This window comes from Rutidosis leptorrhynchoides, chromosome 1 (genome assembly GCF_046630445.1).
Source record: "Rutidosis leptorrhynchoides isolate AG116_Rl617_1_P2 chromosome 1, CSIRO_AGI_Rlap_v1, whole genome shotgun sequence".
In the NCBI taxonomy this organism is placed as follows: domain Eukaryota; kingdom Viridiplantae; phylum Streptophyta; class Magnoliopsida; order Asterales; family Asteraceae; genus Rutidosis; species Rutidosis leptorrhynchoides.
The window spans coordinates 409699518-409715548 of NC_092333.1; positions in this window are offsets into that span (position 1 = coordinate 409699518).

Genomic DNA, 16031 nt, shown 5'->3' on the forward strand with positions numbered 1-16031 from the left:
CTTTCGTAAATTAATGTAGATGATGTATTGATGCTTGAGGCCCTAATCCTTGAATCTGAAATTTGGAATGCCATTAAGAATTGTGAGCCATCAAAGGCACCGTGCCTGGATGGTTTTAACATGAGTTTTTCAAGAAATCTTATTGGATGTTAAATGATGATCTGAAACGTGCTATTGATTGGTTTTAGGTCAATGGATGCATATCGAACGGTTTCAATACATCCTTCTTCATGTTAATTCATAAAAAGAAAGACCCAATAAGCCTCGGAGACTACCGCCCGATTAGTCTAATCGGAAGCTACTACAAAATTATTGCGAAAATTATAACCATTCGTTTACAAAAAGTTATTCATAATATCATTGGATACGAACAGAGTGCGTTCATAAAGGGTCGATATATACTTGATGGTATTCTAGTTGCCAATGAGTTTGTAGATGACTTGAAGTTTCAAAAGCGAAAAGGTCTTATTTTCAAAGCCGATTTTGAAAAGGCTTTGAAAGCCTAAATTGGAACTTTCTATTTAAAGTTTTAGAGATTATGGGCTTTGGTGGTAGATGGATTTCTTGGATCTCTGCATGCCTTAAATCTGCCTCGATTTCAATCTTAGTAAATGGATCTCCAACGAAAGAGTTTACGCTTCAACAGGGTGTTCGACAAGGTGACCCACTATCACCTTATTTATTCATCATAGCGGAGGAAGGCCTTAACATGCTAACAAAACATGCAATGAATAATAATCTTTTTAAAGGCTTGAAAATTGGGAACGAGGAGGTACCAATCTCGCATCTCCAATATGCCGATGACATGATTTTTTTCGATAAGTGGAATAAAAGAAACACGGGTAGTCTATTCAGGCTTTTAAAGTGTTTTGAAATCTTTTCAGGTTTGAAAGTGAACTTATCGAAGAGTTGTCTTCATGGAATTGGTGTAGAAAACCTCGCAATTGAAGAAATAGCAAATTATATTGGATGTCGAGTAAGAAACTTTCCATTTACTTATCTCGGGGTCCCGATTGGTTAAAAAATTGAAAGTGTTAATGATTGGCAAATGGTCATAAACAAGTTCCAAACTAAGCTCGCGGATTGGAAATCGAAAACGTTGTCTTTCAGGAGTCGCCTTACCTTAATCAAATCGGTCCTAAGTAGCCTTCCGTTGTATGCATTTTCCCATTACGTGCTCCTCAAAGTGTTCTTAATTTGCTATAAGGTTTGAGACGCAAATTTTTTTGGGGGGGATCGAGGGGAAAATTCAAAAATCTCATGGGTTAAATGGAAAAATATTCTTTTACCTTTTCAGGGCGGGGGATTAAATATTGGTACACCAAAAGCTAAAAATCTTTTATTTCTTAGCAAATAGTGGTGGCATTTTCATAATGAAACGAACTCCTTTTGGGTAAAAATAATTAGAAGTCTTTACGGGCGGAACGAGGGTTTAGGCTCTCACACTTTAATTTGTTCTTGAAACATGAATAGTACTTGGAATGGTATTCGAGCAGCAGGTTTTCAGGTCGATTGTCTTGTTATCAATTTTTCAAGTTCATTCATGAAGGACGTCAATAACGGAGACAACACTCGTTTTTGGAAGGATCTATGATACGGTAATCAACCATTTTCTAAAAGGTTTGGAAGGCTATTTAGATTGGAACTCAATGAAAATGTGCTAGTTCAAGATCGGCTCATTAAAAATGGCAACGATTGGATTCATTCATGGTGTTGGATCAGGGAACCATCAGGGAGGACAAGCAGTGAATTACAAGAATTAATCGAATTGTTGCAGTATTTCAAATATGCGGCAGTACTAGGGAAGAATGGCGATGGAAGTTAAATGCTTCAGGACAATTTTATACTTCTGATCTTACTGCATTGATCGATGAAAAGCTACTTACGGGTACAAGCTCCACAACCAAAACACTTAGAAATAATTTTCTCCCACAAAAAATTGGAATATTTATTTGGCGAGCAAGGTTGCAGAGATTTCCGGTTCTTACGGAACTCGATAAAAGGGGTATTGATTTAGATACGGTACATTGCCCGATTTGTAATGGAGATATTGAGTCTACGGATGTAACAACCCGAGCTTTTCTGTTAAAACCTTCGTTAAATTCTAGACGATCGTTAGTTAAATCATACTAAACCCTGGGAGGGTTACTTAATTAATATGGTTAGATATTAACTGAATAATTATTTTCGGATATTAAAATACGAAGGAAATGATACTGTTATGTTAACTACAAAAGTTGTTTTTTGGTTTAGCGAAATACTCGGAGTAATTATTAATAATTAATTTAATAATTATTAACTTAAAAAATATAATTAAGTTATTAATATTTTTAATAAATTAAACTTTGTGAATTTGTTTAAACATTCGGTTAACAGTTCGGAGATTCGGTACGGTTAATGGCAACTAGAAGCGAACCACACGATCACACGATCAAGCAAAACAAGCCCGGGAATACTTCCCATGGGCCATTTGGCCGAACCCTGTAGAGACCCGTCCTAATCCATCCGGACGAAGTCCATATCGATTATAAACGATTCACAACAGTTGATTACATCGCGAGGTACTTGACCTCTATATGATACATTTTACAAACATTGCATTCGTTTTTGAAAAGACAATCTTTCATTACATCGAAAGTTGACGGCATGCATACCATTTCATAATATATCTAACTATAATTGACTTAATAATAATCTTGATGAACTCAACGACTCGAATGCAACGTCTTTTGAAATATGTCATGAATGACTCCAAGTAATATCTTTAAAATGAGCAATTTAACAGCGGAAGACTTCTTTCATACCTGAGAATAAACATGCTTTAAAGTGTCAACCAAAAGGTTGGTGAGTTCATTAGTTTAACATAAATAATCATTTCCATCATTTTAATAGACCACAAGATTTTCATATTTCATAAACATCATTCTCATATCAGGCATTTCGCAAACTGCATAGAGAAAAAAAAAATCATTCATATGGATTGAACACCTGGTAACCGACGTTAACTTAATGCATAGAATATCTCCAAAACAGAACCTCTCGTCTGTATAATAATCTCGAAGTACTAAAGCATTCGTACCTCGAATGGGACTTGTCAAGGTCCATAGATCTATCTTTAGGATTCGCGTCAATCAGGGGTCATTTCCCTAAATTCTTAGGTTACCAGACTTGAAGGGCGATATTCAGTTTAATAATCCAACCCATAGAATGTAATTTTAAGTACTTGTGTCTATTTCGTAAAACATTTATAAAAACAGCGCATGTATTCTCAGTCCCAAAAATATATATATAGCAAAAGCATTTAAAAAGGGAGCAAATGAAACTCACTGTACTGTATTTTGTAGTAAAATACATATGACGACATTGAACAATGCAGGGTTGGCCTCGGATTCACGAACCTATATCATTTGTGTATTTATTAATACGTATAATGTAAATCATAAAATTTCATTTATTAATATGTATTATTTATATATTTATAGTTTTGTAGAATTTATTCTAAATTCCATTTTAAAACGTATACTTATATTATATTTTAAATTATATTTTATATATCGATTTTATGTATATATATTTATAATGATTTATATTTATACAATTAGTGGTATTAATATATCTATATACATATATTTGTGATTAGTATTGTATTTATGAAATATTATTAGTTTGTTAAGTGAATTATTAATACAATCCTAGTAAATACAATAAGTATAAATAATGTACAAAAGATTTATTTGTAAAAAATAATTTAGATAATAATAATTTACTACTAATAATAGTAATAACTTTATTAATAATGTTAATACTAATAGCAAAAATGAAAATGATAAATGATAATCATAATAATGATAATAATTCTTAAAATGATAAACTTAATGATAATAGTATTAACAATATTTATACCAATGCTACTTGATAGTATTATTAATAATGTTACTTAATAATAATACTACCGATGACAATAATATAACTATATTAAGGTTAATAATATTATTAATTATGTTATTGTTAATAATACCATAATACCAATCAATAATACCATAATACCAATCAATAATAATAATACTAGTAATAATATTTGATAGTGTTAATAATATTAGTAATAGCAATAATGATTAGAAAACTACCTCTAAAATTCGGAGTAAAAAGAAGTGCCACAGTCGGGTCTCGAACCCGTGACCATCTGCTACCCCGTCACCTCCCTTAACCATTCCTCCATGAATGTCTTTCTGTTTATATTTATTCCCGAATTTAATTAACTCTCTTATGTTTTCGACCCAACAACCAATTACAAAGCCTAATAAACCTTGTAGCCCAACTAAATATCATAACAACAACCGGCCCAATTACCTAATCGAGTTCCATGGCCCACAGCCCACAGCAGTTTCTTTTTGTAATTAATAAAAAAATTATTGTAATGGCCTAGGTTCGAACCTAGGACCTCTTAGAAAATCACAACACCTCTAACCATCCAAGCTATTTGGTTTTTCTGAAATTAAACACAGGTTAATCTTCTTTAACCCTTAATTCTGACTGCCATCTTCGTCTTAACATCATCATTATCATTCTTGCACCATCTTCCATTATCGATCGGTTCATTATCATCATGACTATCTAATAATCATATCAACTATTCATGTTCTTCTTCATAAGATCATAACACCCATCATCATCATACATCGATTTCAACATCATTCTAATCTCTTTCCTGTTTTAACAACGACACATTCATCATTATTTTATCATCATGATCTCGTCGTCCTCCATGATAATCACCGTAAGCTTCATCCTCGTTTTCATTTTATTATCATCCCAATCGTATAACATCAATATTATCACTAATTCCTAATTATCAATATCGTTATTACTTATTATCTAATCATCATCATCGCCATGTTTTCGTGACCCATCATCATCAATATCATAATATCTCATCATCATCAGCGAGAAAACGTAACTATCATCATTTCATCATCATCAAAACGTCATCGTGTATTATTATCATCTCACAGTAAAATTAATAAACGATTATCATCATCAAACAATCACTTACCCTAATCATCATCAACTTTATTAACTAATGATCATCATCGTCTTCGTCCCTAGTCATCATCATTGATTTACTTACTTCGTTTCCGGCTTAAAAGAAACAGAAGTAAATCAAAGTGCAGCAGCAGTAATCATGTAGTAATAGCAGTTTTGGACAGAAATAGATGCAAAAGCAGCTGCAGCTGTAGCTGCAGTGGAGAATGAGCAGTTTGGGTTGATCGTATTAGCAACTGCAGTAGCAAAGAGAGTAAATAGCAGCAGCGGTCTTGAGTTGTTGAAGAGAGAGAGAGAGAGGTAGAGAGAAGAAAGGAATGGAGGTGATGGTTGCCGTGGTTATGGTAATCAGTGGTGGTGATCTTGTTTTATTGTAAACTGAAACGAAAGGTGGTGAGTGGTTGCTGCAGTTATGATGGCCGATGATAGGGGTGGTGATGATGGTTCCATGGTGGTCTCGTTGGTGTTGGTTCAAGAGATGACTTGAGCTTTGGTTGATCGAGCATATGAATAAGTATAGGTAGTAAGTGTATATATATATAACACTTAGTTATATGATAAACTAATATGTAATAATAAATATCTCAATAATTATAATATATAACAAATAATTGAGTGGATTTAAATGAAATCATTGAACACAGTGAAAGAATCGGCAAGTGGCAATAATTGTTGATCATGTGCAGTGTTTTGTGTCAATTAACAAAGAAAAGAAACGATACATTTGTTGGTTTGTTGAGTTAATACAAGTGGTAGAATGCATATATCTAAAATGTATCTATATTTAACTCTTTATGCAAATCATAGATTGATATTTATTCAATCAGCAACAGTAACAGATATAAAGTATTAATTATATAATCTAATGTAATTAAAATGTGTTAGTCGTTAGCCTTCGCCTTTCACGGGCTGAAATTCGTACTCCGTTGTTAATCAGTAGCGGATAAAAGTCTTCGGAAAAATTCCAAATTTTTACATCAACTATATTTATTTATTTTAGTCATTATGGTATAAAATTGGTTATTAAATTATTAAATAAAAATTACATCAATTGTCCCTCTCATTTATGGGTAAAATATAAAAAGTGTAAAAATTAAATATTTAGATCCTAAATATACTTTTAATAAGCCTATAACTTATATAACTCATTTTCGGATCGCCTTTTATTTTAAAATTACATAAATTCGTATTTAACTTGCTTAATATCAATCGGAATATCAAAGGAGTATTACAATCATTCAATATTTATTTTTAATATACTTTAATTATATATAGATATGTTTTAAATAATAATATTATATATTATTTTATTTTATATTATTAATTCTAACAATTACCTCATGTAATATTTCAATTTATAATTCTAATTATTATTTATATATATATTCACAAATATCTATTTACAATTAATTGTTCGTGAATCGTCGGAACTAGTCGAAGGTCAAATGAATATATGAACATTGTTTTAAAATTTTCTAGACTCAACATTACATACTTTGCTTATCGTATCGAAATCATATAAAGATTAAGTTTAAATTTGGTCAAAAATTCCCGGGTCATCACAGTACCTACCCGTTAAAGAAATTTCGTCCCGAAATTTGTGTGAGGTCGTCATGGCTAATAATAAATATATTTTCCTGACGAATATGAGCTGATAAGTAGAGTTTTATTATTATTGAATAATACAGATAAAATAATTCGATTATTCGTAGAGCACGAATGAAGCTATCAAAAAAGAGTGAAATGAATAAATAATGCTTCGTTTTAACTTTTGATGTAGTCACATTTGAATTTAGAAAATAAGGTGCATATTAGCTTTTGATGTTGTCTTGCTTGAATTTCGGAATTCGAGAGATTTAAAAGAAAACCTTGGAAATCTATAAGATCTGATTCTTCGGCGAATAAGGAAATTAAGATCTCTCTAATTAAATACGGTGATCTGCTTCGATTACACTGTCTGATAATTCCATTATAAATTAAACTCTTCCGTTCTATTATTATCACCATTCCTATACTTTCCTACTTGTTTCATACATCCAAAAGATTCTGAAAATGCTTAATCCAGTTCTGATCCTTGTCCTCATCCTTACTATCGCAACAATCATTCTCCTTTTCCAACTTCCACCAGAAGAATCTGCTTTCTTCTACTTCGCCCTTGGGATTATAATATTTTTAATTCTCCCGTGTCTTTATGTTGCGATAAACATTGATATACACGGTTTGTAATTTATGTGTTGTTATCGGACTTTATATTCTCTCTTATATTTCGAAGCTCTATGCTTTTGTTTTCTCTTCCCGACTTCAAGTCAAGCGAATAATGGTCCAGAATTTGTAGATATAGATTTTCGAATGATTATAATGTTCTAAGCAGGAAGGAACGTGATAGCACCATTTGATTTTCAAATTTATCAACATCACGGAAGATAGAACCATCAAGAATACATTTTCTTGATTTGTTCAGGAGTGTAGAATGAAAGAGTTATGTAACATGGCACATGATGACGTTAGGGTCTGTGAATCATCACGTTCCATTAGAAACTCAGCATCACTTACTGTAATATAATCACGTTGATTAAGTGTCATTATATTATACTAACTCATGCATCAATTTCCAACACTACTTAAAAATCATTCATAATTCAAACTCAAATTCCAAAGAAATTTAGAAACTAAAGTAGTTTCCTTTATGATGTAATATAGATAGCATGAAGTGATAAATAATTTCGGACGAGAATATTTATGAAAATATCTTCAGAAATATCGAAGATATTTATGATGATATTTTGGAATTTCTAAGTTCGATGGTTGATGAAGAAAGATTTTTCGCAAGATTTTAACATGTGTACGGAGCAAGATATTCGTTGAAGGTTTCATCGGATCCAGAATTACTTGGATTCTTTGAATATATGGTATGGTCCGTGTATTTGGCCTTGGTCTCCTTCATGGTTTGCTCAATCTGTTTTTCAGTACCAAATTTTCTATCGAGCGTTCCTAACACTCCCTTCTTTATCATCAAACTTTTGGCCGTTTAGACCATCTACAATTTTTCTGTTTCCTCTACATTTAATGCTATGATATGATATCTGAATCATCGGTTATCAATCCGAGGTGGTTTCATGAGACTTGTTTTTAGATGATTAAACGTTGATGGTAATATGGTAGAATATAAAAGGTTTCCTGGTAACAATAAAAGAACACACATAATATGTCAAGGTGATAATAAGGTTGTTTCGAATGAAAAGTCGAAGTTGACTTGCTGGAGCTGTGACAAAATTTGCTACTTTGAAAGGAATCATCAAGTTATTTTGGGTAATAATAACACCAATGGAATTAGCACAGATACGTGTTAAATATTTACTCAGGTTCCGAGTGTTTTTCAGAGGCATAACTATATGTATCAACCTTTTCTTCCGTAGATGATGTGCGGTTGGTTCATCCTATCGATTGAGGTGTTTTCAAGAATCATGAAGGTTTGAACGCAGATTGTAATCGTAAGATACAAATGAGGTTTAAGATGAAATCAAGTGGCAAACTTGAAGAAATGTTTAGTTTCATATGTTATAATCAATATTTTAATTCATTTTAATTGTCCAATGCTATTAGTCTACAGTCGATAGTCCACAGTTAATAGTCCAATAATTCATATATAGTTTAATTTATAATATTCGAATTAATTAATACGTATCGTGACCCGTGTACATGTCTCAGACTCGATCACAACTCAAATTATATATATTATTGTAGAATCAACCTCAACCCTGTATAGAGAACTCGTTCATTACTGCATATAGAGTGTCTATAGTTATTCCAAATAATATATATAAATGCGTCGATATGATATGTCAAAACCTTGTATACGTGTCCCGATATTTAAAGTGCATAAAATAAATAACAGAAATTAAATAACGATAAATAAAGTGCGTAAAGTAAATAACAGAAATTAAATGACGATAAATAAAATTGCGAGAATGTAAATTTCGATAATTAAATTGCGATAAGTAAAATGTAATGAGTTAGCTAGGAACAATTAGCTAGGAACAGTTAGCGTGGATTCTTAACAAAATTTCTCATAGTTAATTTGTTTGTTTCTAACAAATTTTATTTTGTCAAATGTTTTCTTCATTATGCCACTTGTTGGATTCTGATAAATAAAAATCCCAATATGAAATTGGATGAATATGGTTATTCTGTGGTTAACTGATTTGTATATCAGTGGATGTAAGTAGGATAGTAAATGGCTATTGAATCTGATTCGAAGAATGTACAATGTAACTTATTAATGTGAAATCTAAATATTCCTCGGGTATTACCTACCCGTTAAAATATTTTCATCATTAACAGTTTGTACAAAAGAATTTTTAATTACAATCATTATGAAAAATATATATACATATATATTTTCTTTAGATGTAATCATGGATTTAATGAGTTAACATGGTATTAATCTCATTTGCTTTTTGGTTTGAGCTAGAATAAGTAATCTCTAAAACTTTTAGAAACCACATATTCTTCGCAGAATATTTCTTCAATGAAGTTATGAATTAATACTTCATCGTTCATTGTTGTTGGTACTCCTTGGTATCTATGGTGCGTATGACGTTGATGTTCGTGTGACAGATTGTGAAGTTGAGGTTTGCGATGCGGTTGTTGCTGGTGGTGGTAATGGTACTGTTGGCGTTGGTGGTGGTGATACTGGTTATGCTGCTGGTGCTGCTGCTGGTGTTTGTAACCTTTGCACCATATTCTCCAAAGCCACTACCCGAGCGAGAAGCTCGTTGACTTCTTCTATTACACCGGGGTGATTGTCGGTTCGGATGAGCGGATAAATATGATCTAGAATTTGGTATAGTATATAATCATGACGAGATACCCTGGAAATGAGAGAGAAAATGGTGTTTCGGACAGGTTCGCCGGTAAGTGATTCAGGTTCTTCGTCAAGGGGGCAATGTGGTGGATGGAAAGGATCGCCTTCTTCTTGTCTCCAATGATTGAGGAGGCTACGAATCCATCCCCAATTCATCCAGAATCGATGATGACTGATTGGTTGATCCATTCCGGTCACACTGCTTTCGGAGCTTGAGTGGGATTCCATTTCGGAATTCGAGGGACTTGAACTAATGACAAATTCCATTACGTACGATTGGATAAAGGATTTTTTGATATAAAATGATTTTCCAGCTATCGGGTGGTATCCTATTTACATAGGATATATATATATATATATATATATATATATATATATATATATATATATATATATATATATATATATATATATATATATATATATATATATATATAGATCAAAAGATTTCGTAGATTATGGAGGAATTTACGGGATATATCAGGCAAAGTTTAAAGTAACAGATACGATAAGATATGATTTAGCAGATACGCTAAGATATGAATTTTGTCTATACACTACTCATGCAATTAATGTAGCAAGACGTGTCTAGACTAATAATGATAAGCAGGTAATTTTCTAAGGATGATAAGTAGATGATTTCCGACTAGAAATGATAAGCAAAACTTTTGACATGCAGACACGGTCGAAGTCCAGACTCACTAATGCATCCTATCGACTTATCAATTAGACACACTAATGCAGACCTGGTTCTCTAAGACCACCGCTCTGATACCAACTGTAGAGACCCGTCCTAATCCATCCGGACGAAGTCCATATCGATTATAAATGATTCACAACAGTTGATTACATCGTGAGGTACTTGACCTCTATATGATACATTTTACAAACATTGCATTCGTTTTTGAAAAGACAATCTTTCATTACATCGAAAGTTGACGACATGCATACCATTTCATAATATATCTAACTATAATTGACTTAATAATAATCTTGATGAACTCAACGACTCGAATGCAACGTCTTTTGAAATATGTCATGAATGACTCCAAGTAATATCTTTAAAATGAGCAATTTCACAGCGGAAGACTTCTTTCATACCTGAGAATAAACATGCTTTAAAGTGTCAACCAAAAGGTTGGTGAGTTCATTAGTTTAACATAAATAATCATTTCCATCATTTTAATAGACCACAAGATTTTCATATTTCATAAACATCATTCTCATATCAGGCATTTCGCAAACTGCATAGAGAAAAAAAAATCATTCATATGGATTGAACACCTGATAACCGACGTTAACTTAATGCATAGAATATCCCCAAAACAGAACCTCTCGTGTGTATAATAATCTCGAAGTACTAAAGCATTCGTACCCCGAATGGGACTTGTCAAGGTCCATAGATCTATCTTTAGGATTCGCGTTAATCAGGGGCCATTTCCCTAAATTCTTAGGTTACCAGACTTGAAGGGCAATATTCGGTTTAATAATCTAACCATAGAATGTAATTTTAAGTACTTGTGTCTATTTCGTAAAATATTTATAAAAGCAGTGCATGTATTCTCAGTCCCAAAAATATATATATATATCAAAAGCATTTAAAAAGGGAGCAAATGAAACTCACTTTACTGTATTTTGTAGTAAAATACATATGACGACATTGAACAATGCAGGGTTGGCCTCGGATTCACGAACCTATATCATTTTTGTATTTATTAATACGTATAATGTAAATCATAAAATTTCATTTATTAATATGTATTATTTATATATTTATAGTTTTGTAGAATTTATTCTAAATTCCATTTTAAAACGTATACTTATATTATATTTTAAATTATATTTTATATATCGATTTTATGTATATATATTTATAATGATTTATATTTATACAATTAGTGGTATTAATATATCTATATACATATATTTGTGATTAGTATTGTATTTATGAAATATTATTAGTTTGTTAAGTGAATTATTAATACAATCCTAGTAAATACAATAAGTATAAATAATGTACAAAAGATTTATTTGTAAAAAATAATTTATATAATAATAATTTACTACTAATAATAGTAATAACTTTATTAATAATGTTAATACTAATAGCAAAAATGAAAATGATAAATGATAATCATAATAATGATAATAATTCTTAAAATGATAAACTTAATGATAATAGTATTAACAATATTTATACCAATGCTACTTGATAGTATTATTAATAATGTTACTTAATAATAATACTACCGATGACAATAATATAACTATATTAAGGTTAATAATATTATTAATTATGTTATTGTTAATAATACCATAATACCAATCAATAATACCATAATACCAATCAATAATAATAATACTAGTAATAATATTTGATAGTGTTAATAATATTAGTAATAGCAATAATGATTAGAAAACTACCTCTAAAATTTGGAGTAAAAAGAAGTGCCACAGTCGGGTCTCGAACTCGTGACCATCTGCTACCCCGTCACCTCCCTTAACCATTCCTCCATGAATGTCTTTCTGTTTATATTTATTCCCGAATTTAATTAACCCTCTTATGTTTTCGACCCAACAACCAATTACAAAGCCTAATAAACCTTGTAGCCCAACTAAATATCATAACAACAACCGGCCCAATTACCTAAACGAGTTCCATGGCCCACGGCCCACAACAATTTCTTTTTGTAATTAATAAAAAAATTATTGTAATGGCCTAGGTTCGAACCTAGGACCTCTTAGAAAATCACAACACCTCTAACCATCCAAGCTATTTGGTTTTTCTGAAATTAAACACAGGTTAATCTTCTTTAACCCTTAATTCCGACTGCCATCTTCTTCTTAACATCATCATTATCATTCGTGCACCATCTACCATTATCGATCGGTTCATTATCATCATGACTATCTAATAATCATATCAACTATTCATGTTCTTCTTCATAAGATCATAACACCCATCATCATCATACATCGATTTCAACATCATTCTAATCTCTTTCCTGTTTTAACAACGACACATTCATCATTATTTTATCATCATGATCTCGTCGTCCTCCATGATAATCACCGTAAGCTTCATCCTCGTTTTCATTTTATTATCATCCCAATCGTATAGCATCAATATTATCACTAATTCCTAATTATCAATATCGTTATTACTTATTATCTAATCATCATCATTGCCATGTTTTCGTGACCCATCATCATCAATATCATAATATCTCATCATCATCAGCGAGCAAACGTAACTATCATCATTTCATCATCATCAAAACGTCATCCTGTATTATTATCATCTCACCGTAAAATTAATAAACGATTATCATCATCAAACAATCACTTACCCTAATCATCATCAACTTTATTAACTAATCATGTTCATATCATGATCATCATTGTCTTCGTCCCTAGTCATCATCATTGATTTACTTACTTCGTTTCTGGCTTAAAAGAAACAGAAATAAATCAAAGTGCAGCAGCAGTAATCACGTAGCAATAGCAGTTTTGGACAGAAATAGATGCAAAAGCAGCTGCAGCTGCAGTGGAGAATGAGCAATTTGGGTTGATCGTATTAGCAGCTGTAGTAGCAAAGAGAGTAAATAGCAGCAGCGGTCTTGAGTTGTTGAAGAGAAAGAGAGAGGTAGAGAGAAGAAAGGAATGGAGGTGATGGTTGCCGTGGTTATGGTAATCAGTGGTGGTGATCTTGTTTTATTGTAAACTGAAATGAAAGGTGGTGAGTGGTTGCTGCAGTTATGATGGCCGATGATAGGGGTGGTGATGATGGTTCCATGGTGGTCTCGTTGGTGTTGGTTCAAGAGATGGCTTGAGCTTTGGTTGATCGAGCATATGAATAAGTATAGGTAGTAAGTGTATATATATAACACTTAGTTATATGATAAACTAATATGTAATAATAAATATCTCAATAATTATAATATATAACAAATAATTGAGTGGATTTAAATGAAATCATTGAACACAGTGAAAGAATTGGCAAGTGGCAATAATTGTTGATCATGTGTAGTGTTTTGTGTCAATTAGCAAAGAAAAGAAACGATACATTTGTTGGTTTGTTGAGTTAATACAAGTAGTAGAATGCATATATCTAAAATGTATCTATATTTAACTCTTTATGCAAATCATAGATTGATATTTATTCAATCAGCAACAGTAACCGATATAAAGTATTAATTATATAATCTAATGTAATTAAAATGTGTGAATCGTTAGCCTTCACCTTTCACGGGCTGAAATTCGTACTCCGTTGTTAATCAGTAGCGGATAAAAGTCTTCGGAAAAATTCCAAATTTTTACATCAGCTATATTTATTTATTTTAGTCATTATGGTATAAAATTGGTTATTAAATTATTAAATAAAAATTACATCAACTGTCCCTCTCATTTATGGGTAAAATATAAAAAGTGTAAAAATTAAATATTTAGATCCTAAATATACTTTTAATAAGCCTATAACTTATATAACTCATTTTCGGATCGCCTTTTATTTTAAAATTACATAAATTCGTATTTAACTTGCTTAATATCAATCGGAATATCAAAGGAGTATTACAATCATTCAATATTTATTTTTAATATACTTTAATTATATATAGATAGGTTTTAAATAATAATATTATATATTATTTTATTTTACATTATTAATTCTAACAATTACCTCATGTAATATTTCAATTTATAATTCTAATTATTATTTATATATATATATATATATTCACACATATCTATTTACAATATATTGTTCGTGAATTGTCGGAACTAGTGGAAGGTCAAATGAATATATGAACATTGTTTTAAAATTTTCTAGACTCAACATTACATACTTTGCTTATCGTATCGAAATCATATAAAGATTAAGTTTAAATTTGGTCAGAAATTCCCGGGTCATCACAAACCCCCTCCCCTCACCCCATCTATTGGCCTTTTAACTAGTCCATGAGTTTACTTGTGAGGTTTAGGCCCTAATTCTATTTAATTAAAATAGCAAACCACATTCCTTATTGAAACGACCCGTCCATATTACTATAAATGCAGTACGTTATTCATTGGTCCCATAGCGAGGTATTTGACCTCTATATGATACGTTTTAGAAAAATATTGCATTCGTTTCATAAAAAGTTCCATGACCCGTCCTAATCCATCTGGACGAATACATTACATTTGGTTACATCGCGAGGTACTTGACCTCTATATGATACATTTTACAAACATTGCATTCGTTTTAAAAGACAAACTTTCATTACATCGAAAGTTGACGGCATGCATACCATTTCATAATATATCCAACTATAATTGACTTAATAATAATTTTGATGAACTCAACGACTCGAATGCAACGTCTTTTGAAATATGTCATGAATAACTCCAAGTAATATCTCTAAAATGAGCAAAAGCACAGCGGAAAATTTCTTTCATACCTGAGAATAAACATGCTTTAAAGTGTCAACTAAAAGGTTGGTGAGTTCATTAGTTTATCGTAATCAATAATTTCCATAATTTTAATAGACCACAAGATTTTCATTTTCATTTCTCATAAATATACATCTCGTATCAGGCATTTCGCAAACTGCATAGAGATAAAAATCATTCATATGGTGAACACCTGGTAACCGACATTAACAAGATGCATATAGAATATTCCCATCATTCCGGGACACCCATCGGACATGATAAAATCGAAGTACTAAAGCATTCCAAATTCCAGAATGGGGGTTGTTAGTTCCCGTAGATCTACCTTTAGGATTGCGTCAATTAGGGGTGCATTAATTCTCAAAATTAGTGATGTTCCCTAATTCTTAGGCTACTAAGCTAAAAGGGGCATATTCGGTTTAATAATTCAACCATAGAATGTAGTTTCGATTACTTGTGTCTATTTCGTAAAACAGTTATAAAAGCAGCGCATGTATTCTCAGTCCCAATAATATATATTGCAAAAGCATTTAAAAAGGGAGCAAATGAAACTCACAATACTGTATTTTGTAGTAAAAATACATATGACGACATTGAACAATGCAGAGTTGGCCTCGGATTCACGAACCTATATCATTTGTTTATTCATTAATACATATATAATCGTAATCGAATATATATATTATTATTA